We start from the raw sequence: 5,000 nt of genomic DNA, 5'->3' as shown, positions 1-5,000 counted from the left end.
AGGTATGAGGTATATTCAGGCAGTCAAAAGAGAAAAACAAGACTGATTAGTATGATCCCAGAATGTCTCATTTCAGTAAAGTATAATTGTAAGGAAGTGTTATCGACTGATTGATTGATCATGATATCTGGCATTAGAAACGCGTCAGTCATTGAAGTAATATAATATGTCTCTACTGAGCTCATCTACTTGGTTTGCGAAGAATACAGATAGGTTAACAAGAGCACCCTAAATATACTTGCTGGGAACTTAGATGCATCTTTGTTTAATATTCGATCAACCAGTTTTTTTTTTTTTTTTTTTTTTTTTTTTTTATAATTGAGTCTTCTGTATATCTTAATTTCGTTGAAATTAAAATGTTTTGAATTGTGGATGTCAATAAATTCGTGAGATTTTATTTTCAGGCAAAAAAAAAAATAAAAAACAAAGAAGTAAAATCTAAAGAACGAAATACCTGATACCACGTACGAAGGGAAGAGCAACAGTAGTACCAATAACATTATTGTTAGTACTATCTCTTCTTTCTCTTCCTTTCGCAGCGGATCAATACTACCATTAAATACCAACAATTTCAGCAGAAAAAAAATGTATTGGTCAAAGGGCCATTCAAATCATGTTGCTCTTAGTTTTCCTTCGGACTGAATTGATATAAAAAAGAACAATGATTAATTTCATAACCATACGCCAAATTAATAAAAGTCTTCTTTTACACCGATCAAACAACATGAAATGGAAATGACATGTTCTCCATATTTTATCTTTGCTTTTTATAATGTAAAATTATTTAGTAGACAAAATATTACCCATATCTAAACTCATGAAAGATATCTATACAGCAACTAAATAATTTCCCTTAGGAAGAAACAAGTGAAACTGCAGTGATCATAAAAAAAAAATCGAAAATAAATCAGGCCGTAATAAGACTGACCTATAATCGTGAGAGACCTTCTCGATACGACTCATAAAAGCTTCGTAAAGAAAACCACATTACGCCAAAGGTGGGTCATTTCATACACAAATCAGCTCTCCCGCAAACCGCCTCATCGTCTTTCAATGAGGCGAAATTTCTTGGGCAAATCCAGTAAGAAGAAGAGAAAACCCTTTGCCACACCAGGGGCCACCTCACACCGACCAACTTGAAACAAGATCTCTGAGGTGGAGTAATTCCATCCCCTTCATGGATTCGGTTACTGTCTTTTTGCTTCGCTGGAATTTTCTCTTGCTAATATACTTCAAAGGCCACTTATGTCAGGGGAAGCTTCTAAAATGGTTGTTACTGTTGATGCAATGCTGGGATAAATTTTAAATTCTGAAGACGGTCAAGATTTTCGGGAGGTTTTCTCAGTTTGGTTAAAATGGATCTTCGTTTTAAGATATATTTGAGTGAAAAATACCATTTACAGAATTTATATATGGGTTAATGTAAGCAGCAGAACACTAAAAAACTTATGCTAACATTATGAAAGAAATTATATTCATTAGAAACAAATTGTATAAAAGGCTATTGCACTAGTTGCAGGACCATTCGGAACTTGAAAATAAGATCAACTCATGGCAAAAGGATAAATAAAGGACGCCAGTTACGTGCAAAATAAACCATCGTAAACAGTCTGAAGTACTTCAATATACAGTGTCAGACGCCTAATATTGGCCAGACACCATCAATACTCCAAACGTGAATTTTCCATTCGAAATTCGATCTAGGGTAAGTAATAATAATTCAAGTTTCCAGTCTAAGGTTAATTGATAAGTCGGTCAGTGTGTGGCAACTCATCTTCGTCTTCCTGTGCCGGGGCTGGTTATTCCTGTATGCCCGACATTTTAGTAAAAGTCCTTCCTGAACAAAATACGAATCCTCAAGTTTCGGTTGATTTCTCTTTCTAAAAAAGAAATTAGACAGGGAACACAAAAGAAAGCTACAGTTCTTTCGTTTCAGGAGTTCCTTTTTTTCGTATCTAGATTGCATTATATGACAACGATTTAATTTCTCTCTGACAGAAAACAGGACAGAAGGTACGTAGAATGTTATCCTTCGGGTTTATGAGTGCAATGCTTTATCAAAGTATGCTCTCTCTCTCTCTCTCTCTCTCTCTCTCTCTCTCTCTGTATATATATATATATATATATCCATATATATATCATATATAATATATACACATATATATATATATATATATATAGAGAGAGAGAGAGAGAGAGAGAGAGAGAGAGAGAGAGAGAGAGTTATTTTGCTATGAAAATTAAATATGACTGAAGACGACGAAGAATAGGAACACAACTATTTTGAGATCACTACTTTTGAGTGCGTTGAAGTCAAAACACAATTTTCAGTCAAGAAGACTAGTAAATCAGATGTTAAAAAGTATTCCAATTTTTCCGTAAAACTCACACAAAAACACACGCACATGTGACCACATACCCAGACGATTCTGAGGGCAACGTCCTGCACATAACGAAAAAATAAAATGTTTTAAATCTCTCAAATTTCATTATAAAAGATGATCAGTCCTTCGATAAAACTATTTTTTTTTATTTTATTTTTCAAATCAATACATCAATAGACACTTATTTCTTTTTATTGAATGACTTTAAGAGTATAATCAATAAAAAGGAAAACGTAAGGAAAATATTCCAAGAGAAAAATTCAAATTTTTTTGAAACAAGGAAAAATTGACGATGACATCTTTTGCAGCATACGAAAGTTTTCTTAAATGCCACAGAAAAAACAGAAATAAGAATTAGAAATCTTACAAGCCCAATCTTTTACACACCCATATAAAAAATTTGATTTCGCAAGTTTCATCTTACTTACAAAAGAAAAAAAAACACCAATAATAGAAGTTCAACTTCAAAAAAGATAGAGCAATTTCTTGATTATGCAAATGAATCTATCATGTCACAGGAACAAAAATGAAACGACCCTATTTCACAATATTACTTCTTAAAAACATCATTTCCCGTCTTACAAGTTTACCTATCTATTCGTCTATCTACCATGGCCCCTACCCCAATTTTGGGAGGTAGCCAACATCCAAAAAGGAAAAGAGGAAATAACACGAGATGTGCCATTTCAAAACAAAGAAAATGAAGAAAACAACACTCACCGATTTTCTTGCTGACGGTGATGGCAGGTCCGAGTTGAGAATCGGCCAAGACGGCGGCGACGCTGAAGGTGTAGTCGGTGTTGGGGTGGATGCAGTAGTTGCACTGTTCGGGGTTCAGCACGAAGGAGCAGCTGGCCTGGTCGCACTGTTAGGAAGGAAAAGGATGGAGTAATGTCAATAGTGTTCTAGCCTGACAGAGAGAGAGAGAGAGAGAGAGAGAGAGAGAGAGAGAGAGATTTATCATAATAAACAGTAAAAAATTATTTGAGAGAGAGAGAGAGAGATTTATCATAATAATCAGCAAAAAGTTATTTGAGAGAGAGAGAGAGAGAGAGAGAGAGAGAGAGAGAGAGAGAGAGATTTTATCATAATAAACAGCAAAAAAATTATTTGAGAGAGAGAGATTTATCATAATAAACAGCAAAAAATTATTTGAGAGAGAGAGAGATTTATCATAATAAACAGCAAAAAATTATTTGAGAGAGAGAGAGAGAGAGAGAGAGAGAGAGAGAGAGAGGAGAGAGAAAGAGAGAACGGTATGTACTGCATATTGCAGATTGATAATTTATCCATTTCTTGAAGAGAAACATAATATAACAGATACTATTTGTCACACATGACTTCCCCCAAAATCTATTTCAGTGAGGTCTAACTTTACTATAATTAATTGTGTTCTTGAAGTTGCTGATTTATCTTATTATAATTATCTCTTTAGATCACCGACTTCCCAGATCAAGCATTACAGTTTACAAAAACCTAAAATGTAATTCTAATAACCCTCTAACTCCGTATAATCTACAAATAGAAAACCCTTTCATACAGATTTAGATTCATTTAAAAATTAAGAATAATGAATATCAAACACTGCACTCTAAAATAAAACATACTGTATAAAAATTTCCTTAATTCTTGCATTCATTTCCAATAATATATTTCTAACTCATGAGAAAGTGTATAAAACATTATCTAACAGTTAACTAATAAGCTACAATATCCTACATCATATTTTCCAATGCATTGTATCTATACTCTATGATCTATAAGTAAACTCGATATAATGCATTGATATCTAACTCTATGAGAAAGGGAATAAAACACTACCTAACTAATAATCTACAATACCCTTCATCATAGTTTCCCATACATTGCCTCTATCTTCTGTAATCTAAAAGAAAACTAGAGAAGATTAGGGATAAAAGTATTAAAAGTGACCCACAATGTTTAACCCCCCTTAGCTCTAAGGTGAGAACACGCACCTTCATTTCAGTATCGTAGGAAGTGGTTCCTCCCAAGAGAAACAAGGATGTAGGAGGAGATGTCTCCACCGCAGGAAGGACGCTGCCATTCGATGGCGACATTGGAGAGGCGCTCGTTCACGGTCAATTGGCGGGGCTTCAAGTGCTCGGTGCTGTCATCTGTCAGAAACATAATTCATTGTAATAAAGGGATATTCTATTAAATAAATTATTTAACTGAATTGCATACTCGTTCTGGTATAAACACCATGAACTCTTTTAGCAGAAGAAATGAAACAGAAGAGGTTTTCCAGTATAATAGTCTACCATTAATAGTTTTCTGTGAATTTAAAGGCATATAAAAGAAAATGGTATTAACGCTGGCAGTGTTGATAACATTTTCTGTTTAAGGGGAAACTATCTGACTTCACTAAAACCCTATTCCTCCGTTTTCTATAAGACTTCAGCTAAGACTACTTGATTTGAAAAAGGGAATATACCGTTTTCTATTACACATTTAAAGGGGTGGCTATAAAAATAACAATGAAGCATTTTTTTTTCAACAATTATTATTATTATTATTATTATTATTATTATTATTATTACTTGCTAAGCTACAACCCTAGTTGGAAAAGCAGGACGCTATAAGCCCAGGGGCCCC

At 33.9% G+C, this 5,000-nt stretch overlaps 1 pseudogene; it reads right to left on the bottom strand.

The window, feature by feature from the left end:
- LOC137621800 (uncharacterized) overlaps positions 1–5,000 on the bottom strand; it is a 111,758-nt pseudogene that overhangs the window by 98,311 nt on the left and 8,447 nt on the right.

The sequence above is a fragment of the Palaemon carinicauda genome, chromosome 28, assembly GCF_036898095.1.
Source record: "Palaemon carinicauda isolate YSFRI2023 chromosome 28, ASM3689809v2, whole genome shotgun sequence".
Taxonomy (NCBI): Eukaryota; Metazoa; Arthropoda; class Malacostraca; order Decapoda; family Palaemonidae; genus Palaemon; species Palaemon carinicauda.
Note: the sequence above shows the minus strand (reverse complement) of the source record. Positions and strands in the feature narration are given on the sequence as shown.